The following is a 27802-nucleotide window of genomic DNA, read 5'->3' on the forward strand; positions in this document are numbered from 1 at the left end:
TTTGATCGGACGCCACACACGATGCGGTCTCTGATCATTCTGTCTAGCATAGACGAAAAATTGCAGTTCTGTGCTATTTGTCGTATAGCGACAATAAATTCCTGCACGGATTCTTCTTCTTTCTGATAGCGGTTGAAGAACTTAAAACTTTCTGCTATTTCGTTTGGTGTAGGATCATAGTAGCTGTTCAAGGTCTCGACTACCTTGTCATAGCTCAACGAACTTGTTTTTGCTGGCGCTACTTTACTGCATAAAACTTGAACGGTCTTTGTCCCAAGGGCGGCTACTAGTAAAGCCCTCTTCTTTGCATCAGCTGAGATTTCATTGGCCTCAAAGTACGCTTCTACTTTCACCAGGTAAGCTTGCCACTTATCTTTTTCCTCATCGAAGTCTGGTAGCTTGTGACCCATGTCTGGCGCTGTCCTGGGCCCGATATCCTTGCTTCAGCCTCGTCGCCACTGTTGGAAAGGCGTAGTCAATGGGAACGCTGCTCCCGAGTGATGCATCTGACAGCGTAGCCCGGCCAAAAGTATGACGGTTTATTTCCAGATCAAGGGGTATTATATAGTCAGAGGGGTGAGGGGAAAGAAGGAAAGAAAGAATGAAAAGGTTGGTGCCATTGCCGGTTCATAGATGGCGATAGCATCGATTGGTGCCGTTGCCGGTTCATAGATGGCGATAGCATAAACAAACACTACGGGTAGCCCAGCGCTACTGTCCACCTGTTAATAAGAAGGGTCTATTAGTTCTGTCATTTTTCTTCGTAGTTATAGTTATATCTGTCCATGCTGTAATGCACAAACACCTATTCTGCGCATGTGCAGCGAGTAACTGCAGTGCCGTTGCACAAAGCGGAATCGCGGTATGTCTTCTGGCTAGAGAAAAACGTAAAAGTAAACACTCTCCGCTAAAATACAAAAAGGTAAAATTTTCGAAGTATAACTCGGGCAAATATCTTTCTTTTTTTTAATTTGGATACAGTTTGTTTATATTCATTTGTGATTTGATGATGATGAAAAGGACAGACGAAGAGGTCAACCGAGCGCCCTCAACGGTGAGAAAGGTAACGAAAGTTGGCGCACGAGGTCCCATAGGACCCCGTTTTCTGTGCAGGTCTGTATTTCAGTCGGTCTTGGTTGACACGCACCGTGGCACTAGTAAATTGCTGCTGCCACGCACAAAAATACATCACGCAACGTCATCATAAACTAAGCAAAAGAAAAAAATGTGCACAACAGCAAGTGAGACATTTATAATATTAATTTATAACCTAAAATTATGGCCCAAAAAAGGTTACTGTTTATTTTTTTAATAATTTTAACTTATGTAGGTATCGTCGGCGTGTGGCGCGTTGGTCGCACACTTTTACTCATGGCCACGGTGCTCATGGCCTATTTCAGTCGAAGCGTTTCGCATACTCGTATATCAAATCCTCCTTGCTAATCTCTGGATTAGCAAGGAGGATTTGAGAAATTCGAGCTTGATTGCTACAATCAAGCGCAGAGTTTGGACGCGCTTGATTGTGACATACAGTTGCAGACGAAGTTTTTCTCGTGTAGTGCAATTTCTAGCTTCGCTCTGCATTGTGCGCCTCACTCGACGCAAGGAAATTTGGCTCCCCGTGGCTGCTTATCTCGTCGTTTTGCCGAAGGTATTCCGCCTTCAAATACGCAGTTACTGCAGTGTTTTGTTCCATAGCTCTAAGGCTGTACGTCAGTGGCGTAGCCAGAAATGTTTTTCGAGGGGGGCTGACGTTGCTGCTCAGCCTCCTCCGTAATGAGATATATATCACCAGCCTGTCGTCTCTCAACTGCGCCATAAATTATGCATGCCGGGATGCAAAGATTGCACGGAAGAATATATACTACCGCCCGGGGCCGTCGTTCCATCGATTATCCTGCGCATGTATTGCTTCAGACGAAAATAATTTGTTTAATTTAGCAAATGCAGAACTGAAAATTTAGCATAGCCAGTTTTTCCAGCCATAAAATTAACATTAGTTAAAATACGTAGTCTTTCTTGCGGACCCGCAAATGAAATGGTTACCTGCACTCTCTCCAGTGTGCTTATAACTTTGATTATAATGCAGCATCTGCCCTCTAACAAACTCAAGTGTTACGAACAGACGAGGACTCTCAGCAAACTGCTTCGACAGACTTTCCACCGGAGCATACGTGGCGGCTAAAAACACAGAGATTCAGTGCAAACAAGAGGCCCGAGAGGGAGAAGAAAGCGCGGCGTCAGAAGATAGTTTGGCCGGCGGAGGGTGCGCTTGTGGCGTCAGGCTCCCTCCTAGTATTTTTTTTTTTTATTTCTCCACACATTCCATCTCTGCGTGCTTTGTCAGCTTTTCTGATTTTGTCTCCTTTGTATGGTCCGATGAACGATTTCAGAAGACTAAATACACCTTTGGCTTTTTTATTCCCGCCGAGATCTCTTTTCGAACCCGAAAAAGACATACTGGAGACTAAGTTCAGATTGATTTCCGGCTCTGGTGGGTGTTTTGGTCTGCAGTGTGTGACAGTACAAAAAAATTTCGTAGGGGGCTGAAGCCCCATAAGCCCTCCCCCTGGCTACGCCCCTGCTGTACGTTATGGCACTGCATTTATTTACCTCCGAATTCCTTTTTGCGGTCAGCTAGGCTACGCGTCCGCAATTTATAATTCAGTATTCAATGTAGATCTGATAGAGACAGGAAATACAGGCTGTAAGGCCGGTTGGCGCGGCCGGCGCATATCGCTTGTCAGAAAGGGACTGCAGGCAGCAACAGCTGGTGAATATTCGAGGTTGCTTTGGTTGCCTTTGGTACTTATATGAAACTATATATGTATGACCGCCAATTGGGTTTGCATTATGGCTCAGCAGTGCGGCTGATCAATCTGTAGGTCAGCAAAAACGGTGCATAATGCAAACTATTGTTTTTGGCAGGTGCAGTTGTACTCGGCAGTGTGCCTTGTATCTGAATGAGCAGTTTTTGCGGAGCCTCCCTGCCCATATTTCTATAGTTGCCATCTTTCGGAGATTTGTTCAAGTCAGTGCAGTGGCATAGTCTTTTAACTTGTTCATATGTGAAAGTTGCAATAAGGGCAGTATGGCATGTTTTTCATCGAGACATTGGCCCAGTCAAGAAAAAAAAAAATATGATTTCCAATTAAAGCTTGCAGTTGCAAAATTTCTAAATACGCTTTTGGGACAGACTCGAAGCAATTTGAATAAATTGAACATTCCAATTAGGCAGTTCAGCTAAGGCCGGCTTCCAGTCTTAATGCTTATTTTGCGGGCACTGACCTGAAATGGCAGCTGCAAGCGGGCGATAGGCAAGCATGCATTCATATGACACGTAAACCATAGGAACACACTGTATACCCGAAGATTTGACACGATCTTTTCTTTGTTGGGGCTTATACACCTCGCACATTGGACCCTCCTCTTGCATTCAGTGGCAGATCTTGAGGGGTTAGAGTTACTTCGTTTAATCACAACTCACTGTGGTTATAGAAATTATGCAAACTACACAGCAGTTTAAGTTGCAACATTTTTTTATTGAATGTTCAATAGGGCCTTTCAATTGAATGTTCCGAAGTAAGTTCCAATCAGAAGTAGAGAAACCATTTGAGCTACATGATTACATTCACAAGTCTAGCTGGCACGACTTATTTAATCTATTTCATTCCTAATAGACACATGGTATTTTTTTGCCTGGAGTAAATTGGCAGCATACTTGGCAAAGTTATTGTTCAAAAGCAATTAAATCACATTACCAGTTACTTGCTAAGTCTTAAAAATATAATTAAATTACTAAATACTGCTCCCAAAAAGTAATGACATTACACATACTTCTGCAGAGCAAATTCCTTCTCATTAATTACTGTCTGGATTTCATCCGTATATAAACTAAGTAAAACTTGTGAACAAAACTTCTCTCCAAACACAATAGAGCACATTCTTTCATCTTCCCGCCAAATTCTATCCAGTGAGACTATTCCCTCCCCTTTTCCTACAGAACAGGCTATTAAAAATATAAGACAATGGCAACAAAAACAATCATGGTCAAACACGCCATGAGCATTTCCACCTGTCTCTTCCCCCAAACCCCATTTTTGCCCGGGATGGCAAGTGTAATCAGGTGCCACTATGCCTATAGCCAATATGCAACATTGAGTGCTACTGCACACTTTCAACTAGTTTTGACCTTCTACCATTTTGCACCATCTGTCACTTCGATTGGACCCTCAACACCTTACATGTATACCTTCTGCTTAGAGAACGGTTGTGACCCGGAGACAGGGCAGGTCTGAGGCCTTGAATATGTAGTTCTACTCAATTCTGTCTTTTTTTGCTTATTCATCACTGGTGGGACAGGCTTGCTGCATGTCATTACTGCTTTCTTGGCGTCATACCAGGAGTGCATAGTATGAAGTATAGAAACAGCAGTGATTCACTTTAGTAAAAGTAATTTTGGAATGAATGGATTACTTTCAGTGCTTAAAGTCTGGCTCTATCAGAGAGACTCTAGAAATTCGAGCGCAATTGTTGAGGAGGAACTAAGAGGGTGAGAGAAAGGGCTGGCGGCCTTTGCACATCTTTTTAAATGGGAGAAATTATATATATATATATTAAGGAGGTTTTCGTGATCATTTTATGACATGCACCTGAAAAAAGTGATCCTTGCACTCTGCCAGCATGATCGACGATCTGTGATGTAAAGCAGCTTATAGTGAAACTACAAAGTGTCAGCACTTGTAACATATGCAATATATTTTCCTGAAACCGCTATCTTGTAGCACAGTTCACATCGAGAGCTGAACTTCTGACTGTCTGGTTGCGAAGAAAATTTTATAAGAGTGAATAAGTTTACATAGAAATTTTGCAAATAAATGTTTTTGAATACACTTTATAGAAGCAGCAAGAGAGCTATGTTCATTAAAGCACTTTATATAGGAAGTACAGTCTTAATTACACGTTAAATGTAAAATCAACTTAGTAAAAAAGCACTTTATATAGGAAGTACAGTCTTAATTACACGTTAAATGTAAAATCAACTTAGTAAAAAAGATATACTATAATTTTTGCACTTCAAGTGAACGCAATGAAAATTTAGCAAGAAATATTGTGAGAGCTATCAGCTTGGTCTGCCTGGCAACAAGTACATCATCTGAATAATATTGCGTGAGCATATTAAAATTTGCTCAGTCAGCACTTAAAACAGTGCGAACCGGCAAAACCGAAGAGATGGCATGTGAGAATACCTTAATTAGTTCCAGCCTCTGTGTAAAGGGACTGACTGACTTTTGTTTTCTTCATCACAGGTTTTAGAAAATTCTAATTTTACTAAAATTAAGTAATAATTCTTGCAAAAACTTGCTGCAAAATTTTCTAACAATCATAAACATTCTCTGATTGCCACTGAAAAGAATAAAATTCGAGGACACTTCGGCGACTAAAGTGATGAAAGGTGAAAGCATGAGTGCTGCATTCTGCTACGCGATAGTTGCACATGTAGCGATGAGTGCTGCTACAAGTAAAGTGAGCGACTACTCTTTCACATTCTGCGAGTGCATTTATTCAGTGCATTCTGCTTGGCAGCGCAGCGACAAGATCGCGCTCCTGTATCTTCGCAGCTGTTTTACATTTACTGTTGTGTGGTTGATTTTACTGGGTGTGTGGCATTAATTAGTAATTATGAATGAATTAGGCATTAATGTGAAATTAGTAATGAAATAAATAATTAGTCATTTATTTGTAGTTAGCCATTAATTAGCAATTAATTGATTAAATAGTCATTAATTAATAAACAGTAATTGATTGCCATATGGCCATATAAGCCGCGCATTTGTGCATACTGTGGTGGTGCTCTGGGATTGGTCGAGACCTCCATAACTTCATCCTGTCTCAACGAATTAGAGCTGCCGCAAAAGTGTGATACTTTGGCTGACGACAACGATGAGGCAATAAAGGCCTTTGCCAAACGAATGCACCTGCTTCATATTCGTGCAGTGCTGGACACCAGATATATTCAAGTGCGGGGAGTCTCAGACCTCTCGTAAAAACTGATGAGGGTTCTCAGACACAATGACACCCCCCTGACTTTAAGTGATAATCTTTTCATGTATCTAAAATAATAATGTGGGCTATTGTGAATTGCACCTTGATTGTAATGCTAGTGTAGTGCATCTGGCAAGTATATTCCCACTGAAATCAGGGCTAGTAGCTGGTAATCGATACGCCTCCAAAGGCAAGTATATGATACCTTGCTTGTGACCATTGATGAGATAGAAACTTCAAAAAGGCTTGAAATTGAATCTAAGCAGCAAAGGTAGGAAGAGAGCCTAGTGGATTAATGAACAAGCAGGAGCTCAAAGGCAAGGTATCCAACAGTTAGTTGTAAAGGAATGAATTCCAGGAAAAGATATAACAAGGGGACCCAGATAGCCAGGTGGGCTGGTGAAGTAGATAGCTTGTAGGGATAAAGCAGTTTACACTGGAGAGGGTTAGTTGGAGTGAAACTATAGAGGCCGTTGTCCTAGCTGTATAGTGAATGCGATTATGCTAATGATATGTAACTTGAAACTTACATGCCCTGGAGAGGCATGCTGTGTTGAACATTTTCATGCCTAAGAGAAACAGATATTTAATGTTTAAAACATCTGCATTGTACCGTCATATATTTAATACAAGCTGTTTTCATAGGCAGCTGAATTTGACATACATTTAAGATGGCGTACATATCAAGCACATTAATTTGAGTGTGCTAACATTGCGCTTAGTAATAGGTTTAGATCAGTTTATCCCCCATGAAAATAGACACCTAGTAGACTTTGTTCAAGCGTACCCATTTCAGCTGGAAAAGTACATTTCCAGCTGAATTTCTAGCTGGACTGCCATATTTTCCAGCTGGAAAAAAATGATATTCCAGCTAGATGCTTGACTGGAGGTGTAAATTTTCCAGCTGGAAATCTCAAAATTCTAGCTGGACATGATTTCTGGTTCTATAATCCAGCAGGAAATAGATGTCTTTCCAGCTGGAATTGCTTTTTCTCAGCCAAAAATCAGTTTTCCAGTTGGATAATTTCGATACATGGTTCCATAATCCAACAGGAAATGAGTGTTTGTTTCGTCTGGGATGAGCTTTAACATCCTAGAGCGACTCAGGTTATGCGACATGCTGTAGTGGAGGGCTTCGTAAATTTTTACCACCTGTGCACTGACATCGCATAGCACATGGGCACCTTGTTTTTTGGCGCTACCAAAAAGCGGTTTCCACAGCTGTGAATCGATCCCATATTCTTGAATAGAGCGGTCGAGCACCCAATCACTGAGCCATATCAGGTTGGAGTGCTATTTAAATACTTATGCTTACTATGTGGATTGTACTATATATAGACATACGAACATCAAATGAAAAAAACAAGTTATCTATTGGTGGCAAAATGGAACTGCAGTTTCACTTCACTGTACCATGCATGTTCTGCAGCGTACAGTTTTACTGATTCTGACAGAATGTATATGATAATATCGATAGTATTAATTGGTAACTCATGGATGCATTTAGAAACACTGAGTTTTGTTCACTGCTTGATGCAGCATATAACTACAGTAGAACCCTGCTGTAATAAACTCTGATAGTAAAAGTGAAACTGAAGTCCCAGTTCATCTTCCATAGACAGCTGTACTTCCCCCCCCCCCCCCCTTTATAGTAAAGATATTTTTGGTAAAAATCGGTTATAGTAAAGTGAGCCTGGCCGCGGTGACGATTCCCAAGATATGACATCGCCGCCCGCTCACTACCTAGATACGCGAGGAAAATAATTTTTTTTTTTGTATTTCAAAACAAAAATAACACCGAGTGTCCTTTTAAGTGGCTTTACCACCAGGCTTAGCAATATTCAGAAGAAGCCTACTTTACGAAGGCCTTGGAGCCGTGAGGGAAAGCACACAGCGTGTAGGATAAAAAAAGAAAAATGCTGTCTACAAACATGGAAAGGAAGCGGCGCGGTCCGTTCAGAAAGTGAAGGAGAGTAAAAGTGTACCAATAAATAGTTAAGGGGAAGAAACGGGCGAACATTCCCATCACTGTGCAGTAGAAAGCATGAGGCAGCGGTGGCAAGAAGTGAAGGTGCAGCGTGTGTAGTCTTGCAGCACTTGATTGCCACTCGCATTTATCATTTATTGCCTTTTAAAAGACAGAAATAGCAAAACGTGACACCATGTTCATGCAAGGCATTGATTTTCACTTGAAATCAAACTTGGTTGTATTCATAGCCACATTATCATGCTTAAGAGGTACTTGAAAGCTAAACATTTCGACAGATTTGCCTGTCTGGTTGGGTTGATAACTAAATAAGACTTGAAATTTCTCCAACACTTTTATTTTATAAAACCCGACGTTTCGGAGCCGGCTCGGCTCCTTCTTCAGGGGTGCATGACGCGGGGCTGCGTGCAGCTATAAGTAAAGGAATGGTCGAGGGGGAGAAGAAGGTGGGGGGGGGGAGAGAATGGGGAGGGGGTGGAATGTGTGTGAAAGGAATGAGAAGGAAGGAGGGGGGTTTAGACGAGTGAGGGTGCCGCAGGTGCAGGTGTGCTCGCTGGCGACTTTTTTCTTTTCTTCTGTGAAGTGGCCAGGAGAGAGCGAAGACCTTGCAAGTATACAGCAGGGAGGTTGCCTGTTGTCCGGTTGATGTTATTTGCGGTAGACTGTATGTGCCATGACTCGAGGAGGCGTCTTCTGCGGTAATTGGTCTCGGTCTCCAAGATGAACGTTTCTTCGAAATTTATTCTGTGGTCGGAATCTTCTGAATGTTCAGCTATGGGGTTGCGTTCTCTTGAAAAATTTCGTACATCGTTCTTGTGTTGCCGAATTCTTTCTTTTAGGTTTTTTGTTTCGCCAATGTAGCTAGCATCACAGTCGGCGCAGGGAATTTTGTAGACAATGCCTTGGGCTCTTTCTCTTGGTGGTCGATCTTTGGGGAAGGGTAGCAGGCTCCCCAAAGTGTTTGAAGGCTTGTGCGCCACTCGAATTCCCTCTTTTCTTAGAATACGGGCGATGGTTTCGCTGGCGCCTCGGACATAGGGGACAGTGACGTACTTTTGAGATGTAGTTGTTTGCTGCTGGTTATTTTCTTCCCGGGGCCTGTCGTTGCGTTTTTGGCGGCGAATGATTTTCCGGATAAATTTTTTTGGGTAGCCGTTCATGGTTAGTTCCTTGAATATTAAGCGTTTTTCGTTTGCTTTGTCGGGCTCTGTGGTGCAATGTGTTTCCACTCTTTCAAGTCTTATTAAGAGGTACTTCCACTAGATGTAAAACATTTTTGTAAGTGAAAAAAATTGCATGAAGAGATGACAAGGGAGGGATGGAAGCTCTTTCAGAGTTTTTTTTTTATTAAGCAACAAGACATGTTCATTAAGTGCCCATTCAGCTACATAGGACAGCACCTTCAGGACCATGTCATCACCAACAACTGATATAGCAAAAACCCTGATATGGTCCCAGTGACTTTACTATAAAGGATTCTACTGTATGTCCAGCGCAGGAGGGTTCTCACATCAACCTTGTTGTGTCAGCTATAGTGGCTGACACAGCAGTCAGCTCAACTGCCAGAATGTGTTAATGTGAAGATATGAAGCAATTTGAGAACAAATTATGTGTTCCATATGACTAGAAATGAAGCTCACTAGTGTAGCAGATTGAACATGTTTGTGTTGCATGACAGGATGACAGCACACAAAAATGGATAGGGGCACATATAGCAACAAACGACAAGATGAGCACACATTTGTCTGGTCATTCCTTTAAGAAAAGGAACGACGAATTGTGTCCATCATTTCCAAGCTGTTCATTCCTGTCTGCCAAGGTTTCAATAATCTTTAAGGGAGGAGATAAGAAAGAAATATCTAACTATGGACCAATATCCATTCTATCAGATTCTTCAAAAGCTCTAGTTATAGTTAAAAAAACTGAGAACCCTTCAATAAACACTCTTAATATTAATGACAGTCAGTTCGGCTTTTGCAAACGACCGTCCACTGAACTTGCTCTGCTGCTGCAAAAAGAAATTATTTTGCAGGGTTCTGAATGTAAGAATACAACGCTAAGTATGTTTTTAGACTTTAGTAAAGCGCTTGATCTCCTCAATCATAAAATATTACTTAATAAACTTTAAAGGTACAGCATCCACGGCTCTCCTCTTATTCTGTTTCGATCGTATCTAAGTCAATGTAAAAAGGCTGTCTGTATTGATGGTATTCTACCTGGTTTAAGAATTATACAATGTGGAGCTTCCCAGGGTAGCCTTCTGGGTCTGTTTCTTTTTAATGCTTGTATTAATGATATAGTTATATAAACTTGCTTTCGACGTTATGTATGTCCTGTGTGCTGATGATAAAAGCTTTTTCTTACTGATTCGTCCATATATAAGTAACCTGTTAAAAAGAGGAAACATTGTTCTTCAGTCACGGTTAAGATCAAATGGACTTGTTAAAATTGTCAATAGTAAGATATCTCTTTTGACTTTTAAACTTTAAAGTAACTTTATCAATGCCCATTTTATTTACCTTAAAAATTAATAACAGAATAGAAATTATCTACAGCTTTAAATTGTTGGGCATCATTTTTGATGCACATACAAAGGGGGCAGAACAGATTACATATATTGCAAAGAGTGTCACAGTCTGTTGGCGTCTTTTTCAGATGTCTCAGAATTTTCTCCAAACCTAAAGTTGATAATCTACAACACAATATTTCAATCTTATCTTAACTATTGCCATTTGGTCTGGGCCACCACATCAAGCACTAACATTAATAAATTACTAATGCTTCAAAAGAAAGTAATTAGATTAATTGTCAGGAACAGTTATACAGCTCATAATAGCAGTTATTTTTTTCTTAAATATGAGGTTATTTGTATTAATCCTTCTCTAAATACCACCTAATATATTATCTGAGGTTCTCTTCTCCCATAGCAGCTGCTTTTCTTGTGTCCCTCTCCGGCTTCCGGCCACGATGCAGCATGACAGCCAGTGAAGAGGATATCGGGTACTTTTTTGTAAAAAAATATCATAATGGGTGGGCTTTACAGCAACATAAGTTGACATGCAGAGAAGCCCCCTGTTTGTCCGTTTGTATGCTGAAAACGTCCTTGCATTCCATCATTCTACAGTGTTCCTTTTTTTTCTCTTTCAAAAACAGCATACCTGGAAAGTCATTGGGACGAGGCAGTAAGTAAATATTTTCTAGCGCTGAAAAATTTGGCAGATATCTGCCGTGTGACTATAGTTCAACCATCATGCATTAAATAAAGATTTTAGTTTTTTATTATTATTTTGCATGATCACCACAGCTCGTTTCGTAATATGTTCCACCAGCAGTTTATGCCCAAATGCGAGCACCCTGTTCTTCTTGTAGTATATATGTCTCACTTGTATATGTGGCACATATGATAACCGGCCGCGCGCACCACAACCCTAGTGTGAATCGCATTTCATATAACCTAGAATTCTTTACATGGAAGCTTTACGCATAATATATAGCTACGCTTCGGCGTCGTTTGGTCGGATGTCCTGTTCACTGCAGTTCTCCGAGACAGTCGAAGTTGTATACTGTCTCGTGTATAGTGTTCTTGTGTCTCCCAGACCGTGTCGTCTGCCATCTCAGCTGCAGCCATGGATGGTATAACAGAATCGGCAGGCGAAAACTAAAACACACTATCTATGCGAACCTTTATAGAGCCTAAAATTTAAATTTAAGTACAATATTTTCATTTGCGGTTGCTTTCTTTTTCTTTTTTCGTCAACAAATGGTACAGTGCGGCACTGCTGCAAGCTACTTTCACTGCGGGACGTATTACAAATGGCGGCAAAGTGATGTGTCGTTGTAGTAGTGTTCTAACCACTGTAGTTAGTGTGCTAGCCTCTATAGTGTCGTGTCTCTTTCCAGGGACCATATTACCACATTGAGAACATTTCCCGCATTGACTGTTTTGGTAAGGCTCTCTTAGCATTACTGAAGGTTTTATAAAAAGAATTCACAGTGGATTTATTGCATCAGTCATTTATCGCAAAATTTGCGCATGGATACTTCAATCATTTGTGCTCCTGGAAACTAAGAAGTACGGTTTCTTCACGTTGTTGGGATACAAGCGTAACAGTGTGTGTACTTGAGGTTTGTGTACAGTGCGAGTTGCTTACAGCCCCTTCGGTCACGTCTTCTCCAAGTGTGCAGTTCTGTACTTACAGTAGTATGTAGTACATGTTAATTTGGTGTGGTAGCTACCCGTATAGCTACTCGCTGTTGCAGTATTTTTTTTTTATGTCGCTTTCCCGAGAACTGGCCCTCATATGTAAGTGCATCATTGTTGCTTTCAGCTGTTTTGCCCCCCTCCACTTTTGCCTTAGGCACAGCCTGTCTGTATGCTAGCACACCGTTTCTTGTGTATGCTTCGCCCCTCTGTACCTGGGCACTGCAGAGAAGTGCCAGGGCAGATGACCATTACTGTATTTTAGTTCATGTCATGGGCCGCCGGGACTTCATGTTCTGCCTTGTTGTACATGCTTACATTTTAGTTAACTGTTAATTCGTAAAATATAAACAAAGGTTAACCTTTCTCATATAGCTGCAAATATTTCGTCATACTGTCCAGGATGCCAAATGAGTTGTTAAAACGTCAGGATGACGCTAGAAATATATTGACCCTTGTTTATACCCTTTTGTGCTGTGCTACTACCACAAATTCTGAACAGAACCAGTCAGTTCATTTTCTATTGCTGTCCAAAAGAACTTAAGTATACTTTCTTCATCAGTTTAAAAGCAGCTGCTTGTGTTGCCTCATATATGTTCTGTTTTCACCCAGAACCTCTCCACCTTCCCCAGTACTTCAAGAAATAAAAGTAGTCACTGAACCGAGCTTAATTGTCCTTTGATATTTTCACTAGAAACACATGACCCTGCTCGTCCATGTCATGGGCACGGTTAGTGCAGACTTTGCAGAGTATCCTTTTCTTGTCTGCAATATTTGGGCATTTTCAAAACATATTCATCACTGCTCGTAGCGGGCATGCCCATGAGGACGAAATACTGACTCTTCTAGAAATGAGCCCCGCCTTGGCTTAAGTGTCATGGCATCAACTGTAGTTGATGTTGGGACTTGAGTCGCAGGTGCTGACTCTGTAACTACAAAAGGCCTCAATTCAACCGGGAAGGGCATTCTTACACATCTCTTGGCTGTGGACCAGTGCACTTGTGCTATTTCGAAAACATGAAAAAATACAGATTAAAACAGGATTGCTGTACTGGGTGTTTAAATGTTTGGTTACTGGACAGTAGGTACAGCAATTTCGCAAGAGTCCATGTGCCTGGTACCTTGTCGCAAGAATGCACACAAAGAGACATATATATTACTTTGGTTGTTTTTATTCTAAAAGTCTTGTGAGCTTGAAAAATTCCTTCATGCTGACAAAAGTATGTTCTCTGTGCAAGTTCAAAGTGTTGTGGTGGTGCCTGTTGGCCACAAGGTCAAAAGACATGCACAGAGAGAGAGAGACCCTTTAATGAAGAACAGAGATTTTATCCGGCGTTTAAATTTCGCTGACATGCTACTCTGTGTAGGAAGGGGAATTCGGGAGGTAAAGATGGAAAAAGAATCGTGAGGAGATTAAAAGAAATGAAGGGGGAGATAAAATGCGGCCATTAAGTGTGTTCTAAGGTGCATTGTGGAGTAATGGTATGATGAAATGATGAAATGCATAGTCCGATAAATGTGCTTATAGAGTTCACAGCGTGAAAAATGCTGAAGGGTAACATTCAAGGTGAACTTAAAGTTTGTCTAAAAGTCCAATGTCTTTAAAATGCGTAAATAAAAAGTTCGTTGCGAGTCTCTGTTGCCTAGGGCAGGCTAAGGGACCTAAAACAATGCCCATTGTTAAAGGCACTGGGGAGAGCTTTTTTATGCTATGTTTGTAGTATGCACGCTCGTCAGCGTATGCAGGACATTCAAAAGACATGCGCATGTTTATTCAAACCTTTAGGCACTAAAAAAAAAATTATTACTGCTTAGAAGTTTGCTTCTTGTCGTAGCAGTATGCGCACACATGCATGTCCTTTTAAGAACCAGCTGGCAGTAAATTTACTACCAGTAGATTATTATGGCATAATTTTTTTGCTTTTTCTTGGTTATTGAAAAGTCCTACCTTTGTTAAGAAACGAAGGTGCCATTTAAAAGCACTTTATGAAGCAGAATGTATATAATAGGTCACAATCTTTTGACTCTTTTATGAGGCACAAATAGCCCAAAGCTCAGGATGCATGTAAGGTGAGGATGGGTCTTGTCTGCTTCCTTGATAAACTTTGGCAGCTTCAAAAGTTCCCCATTGTGCAGCTTGATTGCAAACCCCAAGGCATGGGGTCTTTTGACCAACCATGCAGGTAACCTGCACGCAACAAGTGTGCTACGAAAGCTTTAGTAAAAGTTCACGAAGAATCTGTGCTTGGCTTACTGACTACTGCTATCAAGCCTTATGGGCCACAATGTCGTGCAAAAGGTGCTGTCACAGATACCAAAGCCAAGGGAGTAAGTAGACTGGGCATTGCGACAAAAGCAAGCATTTTTCACGAGTAATGGAATCATAGGAAGTGCCAGGCAACTCTACTCTCTGCTCTTGCAGAGAATCAGGGATGTTATTATGGTACTCTTGGTGGGGTGGCACAAAGAAAAAATGGGGGAACGTAATTAAAAAAACAAAAACAATTGTAACAATGAGAGCTTCACATGCTTACCAGGAAGGAGGCATTATATGACAGTGTTCTTTCTGTCGGGGCCCGAAAGGGGCTATCTGATAGCTTTGTAGATGGTATTCAGAAATGTGGCACAACAAACACAAACACAAGAGAAGATACACAACACACGGTAGATGGTGGCCGCCTGCCACCGTCTCTCGCCTTCCTTTGCCATAGTCATTGCATACAGTGCATTAGAAGTGCGCAGCTTTGCAACCTGTCACCAAAGTTGCAAGATCACTTGACTTGGTGGCAGCACTGCACTGCATGGGCTAAGATGGCCTTAGAGCTTGGGTTCAAAGTTGCGGCTCCATACGCAGAATTTCAATGTCTATTTATATGGGGTTTTATGGCGCATAAGCAACTGTGGCTATCATGCACCAAACACAAATGTCTTGGATTTTGATTCATTATTGTCAAGTGAAGTACACTTAGGGTGTTAGAGCAGAGACATGGATGAAATAAACTATGGTGTGTGCCAAGAAAAAAAGTCAAGGTTTGTATACCTATTTTTTTACTTTTACCTCGCCACAGTGGCTCGGTGGTTAAGATGCTCGACCACTGAACCAGGGTACCATGGTTTGATCATGGCCGTGGCAGCCATGTTTGGATTGATGCAGAAAGCATAGCACCCGTGTACTATGCACAGTCAGTACCTGTTAAATGGATCGAAATGATCCCGAGCCCTCCCCACAGTGTCGCTCATAGCCCAAGTTGGTCTGGAATGTATCCAGCTGTTGTGCTTTTCGTCCGGTTCGATCATGAATTCAACCCATAAAGCTATTGATTAAAGAATGTAATTCCACTGGCTGCGAGGATGTTTTAATATTCAGACATAGTAGGTCAAAAAATAAGACTGAATAAACATGTTTAGTAAATGCTAAGTAATTTAACTGCATGTGTATGCAACATTCTTCATTTAGGCTCTTGGAACCTCCAATCACTGTTAAAAAGGGAGCTGATCAGTGTCATGCCTTAACAAAGGAGCACTATTTAATTGTTTCATGGAAACCTAAGTAAAAGCAGATAACCATGTTGGTGGAAAGTCATCCTAATAAATGGCGTCGCTGGTCAGCTCCAGCCCAGAATGGGGAGACTCTACTAGTCCAGTAGGTGCACTGAATGGAGAACCTTTGCAACTTCAGCCAAGGAACAGGCCTACTGGTAAAGTCTACCAGATATGGTTCCTTCACCACCTTGGATGCACAATGCAGTGCCTGCCTATGTGTGTAGCAACCGAGTGGTCTGGCTTACATTAGCTGTGTACTTGTTCTGGTCCGACAGGAGAATGGCGAAGAAAGCTATTTATGCCAAAGGCTTGCTCTCGACAATGCCGTAAGCTAACTGGTCAAGTGAGTGGTAAGCGAGAACATAGATGTCATTTGCCCCGTGCAAACATCTTTAGCTATTTCTGTCTGCTCGTACAAAATCGTGACTGAGACATGATGAAAAATATTAGTCAACGTAATTCACTGTTCTAATCACCATGCAGCCACCACACAACACATTATTTGAAGGTGAGAAAAAGTAAGGAACATCCCTTTAAACTGAACCACTCAGAAATGTTCACGTCACTAAAGCCAGACTCTTGCGCGCGACGAAAAGGCCAGAAGGGCTATGTAATATATATGCAAAAGACTGGCTCATTCCTACCAAATGCCTATACCTGAATTGAGAAATACTTTACATAACCAACTACTGTTCTGGAGCACCCGGGTTCGAACCAAAGAAACATAAGGCAACTTGTAGCGTAGACAGGACAGCAACGCAGCAATTGACTACTCTCCAGCCGTTCTGTATTTCACTTCCTCATTTTCATGCATGCACGTCTGCAACAACACTTCGTCTTTCACATTTCCACCGCACTTAAAAAAAAAAAAGCTTGCTTGCAAATGGCTAAATATCCTCTAATACATCACAGTCTTTTAAACCTTGCGGGAAGCTTCTTTTCACATTTTACTTCTGCGAGGAGAAGGAAGAGTAGTAGTAGTTGCTGCTGTTGAGGCACACTTGGGTTGTGGGGGGTCTGGCGGTTCTGTGTCGGGCAAAGCCAGGAATGAGGAAGTTCCTGGGCTAACATCAGCGTTCTTGGGGTTATGCGAGGTTGGACTCTGGTCTGCGTTTCTGGTATGTGGACTAGTCGACACTCGGGTGCAGTCAGTGGGCAACAAAATGTTAGCGGGGAGAGCCATTGGAGCTGAGGGTGGAGGTTGGCGCTGAACAACTGCTTTTCTAACAGCTCATAATTTGGACGAGTGCCACACTCGCCCGTCATCCAGCAGGTGTGAGACTGGTCCAATTCGCTCAACAACTCTTCGAGGCTCTGAAACAGAGCAGCCAGCTTGCCTCGCACAATCGGCTTGCGAACTCGCACATAGTCGCCAATCTAAAAGTCACAGTGCTTGGTTCCACTCCACTGGTCTGCATAAAGCTTATATTTGGCTTGCTTCTGCTCTAGCCACTGGCATTAGAGCTTCAGCGCTCTTGTACGATCACACAACTTTAAGTCTTATGCGAGGCATCTGGCCATGAACTAGGATGGCTAGTGTGATTCTTTTCGAGGCATGTGGCGCACAGTGGTAGACACAGAGTTATAATAGCTGTACATAGGTCATGTCGCTCGCAAAGAGCCATCTGAACATATGCCCTGAAACCCCTATTAAACTGTCCTACAAGTCCATTGGCTTAAGGGTCATGAACTGAGGAGTAGCAGTTACGTATACCCCCGAGGATGAGAATTGTGGTTCGTGATCCGACACTATATCTTCAGGGTAGCCCTTGTGAACAAATGTACCTAGAAGCAATTTTTGAACTGTGGCAGTTGTGAAAGAAGCCTCCGGCCGTTTACTGTAATAGTCAATGAGTGTTATTGCAAAGCGGCAGTTACTAGGAGCTTGGTCGACACGCCCCACGATGTCAATAGCGGGCTTATCCCAAAGCTTGTTTGGCAAAGCAACAGGTTGCAGAGGAACAGTAGAGACCTGTACAATAGCAGCACTGCTGGAGGAATCATTTTCGACTTTCTGCACTTCACTGGAACGATCAGACGACTTGCAGACAGATTCTAAATGGCCCACTTTGCCTCACCGACGACACTTTCGTTTGCGAGCTTGCCATGTGGAGTCGTTCGCCAAGTGGGCAGGAGAACCGCAGTGACAGCACAAACGCTCTGAAAGTGCAGATGAAGATTTACATACATGTCAACTGCATTTGATGCAAGGGACCTGAGGGACCCGTTCTGATGTGCACTCGCATCCCACGCGCTGTACTAGAGCGACCTCTTCTGACAGCTCCTTTACTTCACCGGAAGCTTGCTGGCACTGTCTAGCAAAGGCTAGGGCGCGTGACGGAGTCAAGAAGGAGATGGCGTTCACTGAAATAGTGACTAATGATGATGTAGTCCGTGAAGCTCCCAAAACCGCAGTCACCGACAAGGCTGCGAAGGGCAGCGATGTACTCATATGCTATCTCTCCGGCAGTTTGTACTCGGCGGTGAAAACGGTGGCGTGCGGCGATCACATTTATGGAAGATTTGTAGTGTGTCGGCAGTATAAAGATAGCATCGTCACCGGAGTGTGAGGCAGCAGCGGTAGGCGCTGAAGAGGACGACGGCGACAATGTGTAGAAAATTCGCTGGCAGGATAGCCCTCTCCGGTTAGCAGAAAGTGTGGAGGTATCTAGTGGACGCACCAGATGCCAGCATGTAGTTGTGGAACGCCAGCTCCCATTACTCCCACGGAAGGGCAGAGGCGGTTGAAGACCCGAAAAGCTCATGATGGACCATCAGCAGTCCACGCTGAGGTCCTGGTTTAAGCTGACATCCGCGTCGCCAAAATATGTAGTATCTTACATGACAGGAACGCAGCAATTGACTGTTGTTTTTCTCACTGCGCGCGTGCAACACTTCGTCTTTACCGCACAACTCACAACACAAAATAAGTCATGCGTACTAATAGCAATAAGTAACACCGCCGCAACAAAATTAACGGCTTTAAAGTTATGACAACTTGCAGATTTCACACAGATGAAACGCCACTCGGCTGCGGCCTTAGTGCCACGGTGGTGCAGAGGTACAGAGCCATGGAGGAAGGAAACAACCATGGTGGAAGGAAAGAACTCAGGAGAGGCCCTGACGTCATTTTTTTGAAGCCGGCGCGGCCGCGCCCCGACCGGACGCTCCAACGCCTCTCCTCCTCCTTTACCCTCCGCATTTTCTTTCTCCACGGCGCTCACGTAGCTAGGGCCCTTAGCAACGCTGTTGCTAGTTGCCCGAGTTTTCATAGCAACAGCGTCGCCGTTGCTAAAGGCCCGACTTGGCTAACCCTAAATTTTGACGTCACTTCCGCCACACTTTGTCCAATGCATTGGAAATGGCAAGGGCCTCTCCTAAGTTGTTTTCTTCCTCCATGGCAGGTTGATGACAGAAAAGTTTTTTCCATGTTTTTATTTTAAGTGAAAGCTTTACTGCATTCTATAGCTTTTCGCCGTGTGCACGTTTGTCCCCACAAGCATTGCTCTGGCAGGTGGTAGCTGACTTGGGATTACAACTTCAGCTGCCAACTGGGTTGCTCATTTGAGGTAGGAATAAGAATCAACCTCCCAGTGCTCTTGGATGCTGCACCAGGCATGCTACTCCTAGGCACGTTGATTCGGCTTGGTTAAAGCGAGGCTTTACAAGTAGGGTGGTCACCTACGCTTGGTATGTCTTGCTTGTATGACTTTCAGGTTGCTTAATCAAGTATAAGTATGCGTAACCTTAAGCTCTCGCTTTATCTACTTAGATTTAGCGTGTTAAACCTTAGCTCAATTTTTCCCCCAAGCAAACAGTCAGTCATTAGTGTATACAGCAACCATGTTACAGTTGTCCAAGAGCCAGATGTGAAAAGGTGGAAACAAATTGCTTATCAACGCATTTCCATAATGGGTGGCTGCAGGTCACACAAGAATGCACATACCCTGAACAGGCTGCTCACTGTGTCCAGCATGTTAATAGGGATGGGCTTGTCAAAGAAATGAAATTCCTTAATGTGCCTCATCACCCTTTCGACATGGATGCGGGCACTTGCTACATTCCTTGTAGCCCTCACCTGTTCAGCTGAAAATTGTGGAGCTTTTTTGAAAGATGACATGTAAAGTTTGACTCCTTCAGGAAGACTGCTTTCAAGCAAAAGCCTTTATCAGCCATTACCCCATCACCTGGCTGCAAGAGGTTAAGCAAACCACTTTTGACAACGCATTCCATATCACCTACGTGGCCTCCCCAGAGGTCAGGCATGAATGAAACATAGCCATCTGGAGTAACTCCTATGAGAGCCTTAAATGTGTTGTAATGTTTGTACAGAGAAAACGTCTGCCTCTGAGCAGCGAGACGAGAAGGCTTCTGAATTCTCACTTCAGTGCAATCCAACACAGCTCCAGTATCAGCAGGGCTTAAACTCTGGCTCCGTCGGAGGGGTGTTTCTAGTGATCACAGCACAGGTGGAAAGGTAAATAAAGAGGGGAAGAGAGAAAACGGCTAGTGGTGCGTTCTGCACATTGTTTTATGCAGAGGAGAGGTCATTTTTTTTCTCCCTCTCTGGTTTTAGAAAACATGTTAATGGTTGTTTTAAGACTTACTGCAAAACTGTCGAAACAATAGAGAAGAAATGTTCCGATTATCACTGAAAAGAATAAAAAAATGGCTGCCTGTTTCGTATTCATGCAGTCATACATTCAAGTGCAGGGAGTCTCAGACCCCTCTTAAATATTGGTGAGAGGTCTCAGACCTCCCGAGACCCCTCTGACCAAGCCCTGGGTAGCAGGGAACAGTCTGAATGCCTTTGGCATGTACTCTTTTGCCTGTTTTGAAGTGGGAAATCTGTTCATTAAGCTGAGTTCTTTACCTAGAAAGTTCCATGTGCAGAAGGTCCTGCTCAACAAAGCCTCCGAAACTCTTTCCTTGCGACTTCTTCTGCACATCTCCCTGTGCGCAGTCGGTATAGCACCATAAAAAGCTCCTCTCTTTTCGTGAGCTCCTTTTCTCCATATTCTCCAAGACCACTTGCATCACTGCTTTTTGCTGTGCAGTCCCAGTACTGCATTTTGCTTGCATTACCCACAATATGATTGTGTAAGGCTACAAATTGCTCTCTGCTTGCAAGCCCGGTGTAAAACTTAAATACAGTTGACTCAATGTTATCAAGACAAAGTATCTGTCTTTAAAGTTTTTTACATTTCGCCTTCCACCTCTTTATTCTTTTTTGAGAGCTACATTTTCTTGCAGCAGCTTTGCATTGTTTTCTCGGCACCTTTCTTCTGAGGCCCTTCTGTCAGTCGTGTCACCTCTGTTTGCTGCTGTGCAACTCTGCAGAAGCAGTAAGCTATCCAGAGCATCTTCATTTTGGTCTGCAAGCAATCATTCATCAGTATAGCTAAAAAAATTTACACCTATGACACCATTGCACTTTTTGCAGATGAAAAGCGACTAACCTGTGTTTGAAGTGCTGCCATGTACAGCATGATTAAAAGTCTGGTGGTGCTCAGTATCTTTAAAAAGAAATCCTAATTTGTCAAAGCAGACAACCAAATGTTCATACTTTGGATGAACATTTGGTACTAATCATGTAAGTCTCCTTCACTGACACCATCGATGTCCATGTCATCTGCACAAATAAGACGAAAAGTACTGAACACAGCCGCAAAACAAACTGGCACAACTAAACTTACCTCCGTCAAGGCTGCCAGACGATGTGTTGCCTAAAGAACAAAATGAAGCTCTGGATCAACAATATGGCACTGCTAAGTGAGGACACAGAGTAAAAAAATAGAAAACGTCATGGAAGAAACAGATGCATCCCACCACAGAACCAGCGTTGTGATGACATATTCAATGCACGGGCATAAACAGCCATGTAGAAAACAATTTGCATACACTTATTCCTCTCCCAACACCACTTCATTGGGTAAGCAAGCGCGTATCATCTATGCGTCCATTATAAAGACAAGCGAGGACGAACGCGGGAGGAGCGCATCGAGCCATGCCGGCGATACAATACTCGTAGCTCTTGCATTTGATAGGAATACATATATAATGCAGCTTCCTCTGGTTGCTTTTGTTTCAGTGTCCGGTTTGTCGCAAGTTGAAAACGGCTTGGAGCATTTGCCTGCTTGGCCTCGTTGCTCGAAAAAGCCAATATCGTTGGGACGAAGTCAGGCTGCCGCGGTGACATAGATGGCTTTCCTGTTCATTAATAAAAGGTTTCATTACAATTTGCACAAATATTTAACCTCAGTACTTAATTCGTACATGCTACAAAGTGGTTCCCTCACAACCTTGATGCGCTCGACGGCTCCCAAGGGCGCCCTTGATCGACCTGCCGACGAACAGCTTTGCATCGAAGATGATCTCGTGAAGCACTTGGAAAGCGAAAAAACCCGAGGCCGCTTCCCTTTAAACATTGTGTATCGCAACCAAACGCTACACAAGCAGTTGGCATCGTCAAGAGCGTCACACTATCCAACAACGACCACCAAAACAACCGCAGAAGTGCAGATGCCGTGGGTAGCCGCCGGTTTGTTTACCTCACCAGTTTGCTTCGCGATTACGCCGCTAGGAGTTGAGCACATGTGCAATCGTGTCCCGCAAAAGGCCGATTTTCAGAGCCCACCAGTGTGGTGTCACTCGTAGCCCGAGTCGCTTGGGGACGTTAAACCCCATAAACCATAACCATCAAAGTGAGACAGCTATGAGGCACTCGATTACTAAGCTGGGAGATCTGGGTTGAGTCCTGCCTGCAGCGACTGCATTCCAAAGGAGGCGGAAGACAAAATGCTCTTGTATGTTGTGATGTCAGCTAGTGCATGTACACCATAGTACCATAGTGCATGTACCTCCACTATGGTGTCCCCATAGCCTGGGCCGCTTTGTACCTTAGGCCCCATATAACCATGCCTAAGCTAAACATGAAATCCTGAATATTTGCTTATTTGCTCACATGAAGCATTTCTCAAGGCTTCGACATGCAGCATCACATTGTTGATGGAGAACAGATACCTTATCAAGCTGGTGGCAGAGGTCTTGGGTAGAAATGGTAGTAGATTCTTATGACACAAGCCGTAGTTCATTACTGGTGGCTCATCATTACCATTGCTGTAACGGAGATGCAAGGCCAACAGGTTGTTGCACGAATGTCCTCAAGGCTTTCAGTTCGCCTCTTTTTCCACCCTAATCAAAATTCCTCACTTAGTGCAGATAAAGGTAGCACGTACAGACTACACTGTGCACTCTCGTTCCTTGACAAGCAGCTCAAATTAAGCCCTATTGGATGGCAGGGCTGTGGGGGATGCAGTAATCTATTAATAAGAGAAGTACATCTGACCTGTTTAGAACGGCAAGCCTCTTTAAAAACGGAAGCAGCAATCCGTGCTTTACAGTGGAGGAACCACACAGCCCAGGCGTGTAACAGCTGCGCCAATTGCACCATTTTAATGCACCTGCATATTTTTGCGCTAAGCTGCATAATAAGCATGAAATTTGTTAAATTTGCGCCATGCTGCGCCAAAATTCTGCGACGACGCAAACGTTTGCCATAATCGGGGACAACTTTGTATGGCCGTGATATGGCTAGTCACGAAGTTTCAGACACTGCAACGCGTGTCACTGGCCTTTTAGTTTTATTTTGAGATGGCATCACGCCGTTTTAATGCCTACTCATACTTTTTTCTTGCATCCGCATTCTTCCTCTGCTCTCAGAGTACACTGAACCATTGCAGTTTGAGAATGCTTCACCGCAGGGGTCACTGCATCGCACTGCAAAAAGTGCTGTGGTGATACTTGAGATTTTGGAGCAATTCTTCAACACTGCTTTAAGCGCCGCATGCTTTTAATGGATGTATCTCTAGTTTTTTGCAGCTCTTAGAAGTTTTCGGTATTTTGTTGGTCATTCATGTACAGCAAGGTTGTTTTTATACTGTACTGTCGATAAACTCACCTTCCCGTCATCAGGTACCGTAGGAGTTGTATTAGTTATGAATCTCTTCCGGATGAGGGTGTCCATTGTTCTTGAGCTGATGGAAGTGAGCTAGCAGGTCTTTGTCAAAGAAATATTCTTGTAATCGGAGTTTACGAGAGTAGTTATGCAGGTCCTTTAGTAGATCGTATTCATTCGGCGGCCTCTGCTTGGACAAAAGTTTAACCTCGGGATGAACCGATATCTCGTCTTTGGTTAGTGATGCTTTCGAGAGGTTAATTATGTTATCCTTTCAGTTAATGGCGTCTAGTCCTTGATTATGGGGGGTAAGGTGAGTGTTGAAGCGCTCGTTGGTGTCCCCGAGTATGGCGTTTTGGTTCTTGAACTTTAGTGCGGCAGAGTGGTACACTGCCTCGCAGGGGAGGTTATCTCGTGAAAATTTATAGAACCTAATGGCCCAGATCTCAGCTACTTTTTTAGATTCGAAGGCTTTAAGTTCGTCGTACTCAGACGCGGAAAGTATTACACCATCACGCACACACCTGTGCTCGTGTCTCAGCGATGCCATCGTTTCTTCACAGTGTCTAATAGTTATTTGGAGTAGGTTTAATGATGAGCTATGCAGCTCTGCATTCCATGTTTGTCTGTGTGTATTCGACAGATCAGGCATGGAAGGGGTATGAGATATGAAGAGTCCCTTAGGGACGGCATTTGCTTTCTGATAATTTTTTTTTATTTTATATGGAGCTCGTGTCATTTATTATTTTTCTTAGAGCTAAATTTTTTTTTGTGAGAGTATGGCCTCTGCTGAAGGGGAGGTAGAAGGTGGGGACGTCTGGTCGGCCCGTGAGTTCTGTTTCATCTGCTGGGCTGAGCCATAGCGTCGTCAGAGATCATACCTGAGTTTCGGTGTTGTGCAGGGGATGGCGGGGATATCCAAGTTGTCGTCCTTAGTTAAGGGTGCCCGCCGACGCATTTCAGTCGGTAGGCTCTCGAGGCTCTTGGTGCTTTTGGAGGTGGCGTCTCGTGTCACGTTTGTAGGCGACTTCGTGGTAATGGGAGCTGTGTTAAGGTCCTCAGCGGGAAGACGCTGCGCTGGTGTTAGTAGTGGAATACGGCATGGGGCTGCGGGAGGCCTGGCAACATCTCTCTCGTTTGAAGCTGCTGCATACTCTTTACGACGGCAACCCTGGAGGCTGTTCATTCGAGCCCGCACCATCGGTCGGTGTGTTTCTGCGATCGTGGGAAATGATGGGATGACGAGTAGTGAAGCCTCTTTGTGGTGTCTATGTAAAACCTCCGAATAGCTGGAAGCTACTCGGGTGTGGGGCTCCTCGGGGAACCGAGTGAAATTGTCTGGCGAAGACAGGTGATCTTGATATGATGTTAGCTCGTGTCGCAGGCAGTTGAAGATGAGGCTATAAATGTGCCAAGCTAGGATTGACACGCCCCGCAAAACTTGGGTGGACACCATCCGCCACGAGAACATTAGACAAAGGAAAGACATCCAGGGCATGGTGGAGAAAGAATACGTCACGCTGTTGTCCACAAAGTCCCACTAGGTGACGGCTGAACTTGACTGTTCAATGGCCCAGCGGCTGAAGTTTTCTACCGACCGCCGGTTACTGGAGCGTCATCAGCGATTAGGGGCACGCTGCAGCGCGAGCGTGGCGTATATTTGTCACATCCTAGCCAAAGGACGGGACGATGACAGCGACCACAGGTCAGCAGGGCGGCAGCAGGAACCAGTTCGACGGCGGGGAGCGTGATTCCGTTCTCTCAACGGTAGGGTCCTCTGAGCAGCGTCACCTGGCGACAGATAGCGGAAATATTGTAAAAATGAATAAGACCATATTTAAAGCCTGCCGTATCCGTTGCCTCAGTGGCGCAATGGATTAACATTACATACCTGAGCACGTAGCAAATAAAAAATGTATGTTCGAATATTTAAAGCCTGCCGTATCCGTTGCCTCAGTGGCGCAATGGATTAACATTACATACCTGAGCACGTAGCAAATAAAAAATGTATGTTCGAATCCTGCGTTCGTGAATTTTTTTTCAAACTTTTTTTAAATTGCAACATTAAAATTAAGCTAATAATATCTTTCTGGAGAGTGTTCCCCTTTAGGTTGCATCATCTAATGTTTTTAATTCCTAATAGTCCCAAAATCTGCCGTGAACACAGCCGCGAGACAACAGAATGATAACGCTTACACTATTTAATAATTTTCAACGTAATCATTTGCTGCCTTTAGTGAGTGTATGTTACCTTTAGGTAGCATTCAGACACACCTCTCAGTAACAATTGCAGTTTAACCCGCTTAGAGGCAACCAGTGACGAGAAAGAAGTTGCGGGACCCTACCGTTGAGAAGACGGAATTACGCCGGCGGGGATACCCAGAACACCGAAAAGATCGCCTGCATTAGCATCTTCTTTTTTCACAGAACGGTCTCACTTCCTCTTCTTCGGCTATAATATCACCTGTATTCCGGGTCAATGTGTACAGATGCACTTGAGGGCCTCTTCGTATCGGTCAATTGGCTCCTCGATGTCACCACTGTAAATGTCTTTTGTTCCCACATGTAGGATTAATCCTCGAACGGTTGTAGGCACAAAGTCCAGGAGATTCTTCAGTTCGTTGATCCTCGCTCCAGGCTGCCCAATGAAGGCTGGAGAACACACAGTTGAGGCATCGAAATTGTTGAACAGGTGTTTTGTTTGGGAGTCTCCAATTACCACCTACGTTGGCGAGTAAACAGGAAATTTCCAAAAGACAGGTTTCGAAGTGTTTCCGGGATTTCTGGGAGCCATTGAGGAAAAGTATGCTTGCAAAAAAGACGTTCATGAAAGAAGCCGGCAGTCGCAGTCGGCGAGCTGGAAGAAAGCCTAGGGGATGTTTACAAACTTACGTTGTTATTGGTTTCAGTTAGTACTCTAATCATTTTAACGATAAAGCTAATCAAATACAAAGTGGAAAGACAAGCAACGCTTCAGTAGTGGGAACCGAACCCACGACCTCCAGACACAATACGGAGGTAGTTCGATGAGAACAGGACAGGAATGTATAATCTAGAGCATGGCATGGCAATCACTCCCCCAGGATGACAGCTCTGCTCGCTTAGGGATTAAGGCATGAGACGTAACTGTTTTCAAACAATTTATTTGTTCATAATCCTGGATAATACTTGCACTACAGCATCTATTTCACTTGCATTCCAATTCACGTCGTCTTTGCACCGGCCTGCGCCGATCCTCCTGGAAAAACCGACATGACGCTGTTACATGTCGAAACGACTCGCCCAACAACATATTCAAAATTCCCTTACATACTTCTCATAGAAGCAGTACTTCATTCGCCTCTTGCCACAGATGAAGAGGCGATAAATTTGAGCAGCCTAGATGTTTTCTAAGCAAGAAAGAAACCCACCATTAACTTTTGCTGAATCAAACGATGTCATGAGCTTACCTTCATTTCGCGCCACGATCCATGCATTCACTGCGTTCAGTACATGCCAGTGCACGCTATTTCTGGCTGCGCGGGCGACCGGTGGCAGTCAAAGTAATACAACTACCGCTCAACACCCACGCAGCCAATCCTTAATCGTTGCCAGGGTGGCGACGTCTCTTCCAGCGTCGCCCATGGTCCGCGCCTGTAATTAAATAAACAGGTAGTGCACTTGTCTTCCGGCTGCCAATCAAAATATATTTGACAGGACATGTTATCGAGAAATTGCGCATAAATTTGTTTTCAAAGCAGTAGTTTAGTGTAGGGCTGTTCATGCCTAGCCTAGCAGAGACACGTGAGCCATATCTGGACATACTCTGACCCCTTTCCTCAACCCTCCCTGAAATGAAACCCGTGACACCAAGACGCTTGCGAACCTGGCCGTGTCTTCTCGCTTGAAGAGAGCTAGGGAAGGCTACTAGCAGCTTACCGGTATCGCTCAAGAGGAACGTATACAACAGCTGCATTTTACCTGTACTCACCTATGGGGCTGAAACGTGGAGGCTAACCAAAAGGGTTCTACTTAAGTTGAGGACAACTCAGAGGGCTACGGAACGAAAAATGGTAGGGGTAACATTAAG

The 27802-nt window shown here is 43.6% G+C and overlaps 1 long non-coding RNA gene across 2 annotated transcripts in view; it reads left to right on the forward strand.

Moving 5' to 3' along the window:
• Window positions 1–25575, forward strand: part of LOC146187014 (uncharacterized) — a 41275-nt gene extending 15700 nt beyond the window's left edge. The window contains exons 2-3 of one of the 2 annotated variants that reach the window (XR_014708202.1): window positions 11186–11214; window positions 11933–25575. This is a non-coding gene — a long non-coding RNA (uncharacterized LOC146187014). Of the gene's footprint in view, window positions 1–11185; window positions 11215–11801; window positions 11854–11932 lie in introns of those variants that run through there. The other variant, XR_014708201.1, reaches the window with a different exon arrangement.
• The last annotated feature ends 2227 nt before the right edge of the window (window positions 25576–27802 follow it).

This window comes from Amblyomma maculatum, chromosome 6 (genome assembly GCF_055883805.1).
Source record: "Amblyomma maculatum isolate TAMU_Amacu chromosome 6, ASM5588380v1, whole genome shotgun sequence".
NCBI classification, from domain to species: Eukaryota; Metazoa; Arthropoda; class Arachnida; order Ixodida; family Ixodidae; genus Amblyomma; species Amblyomma maculatum.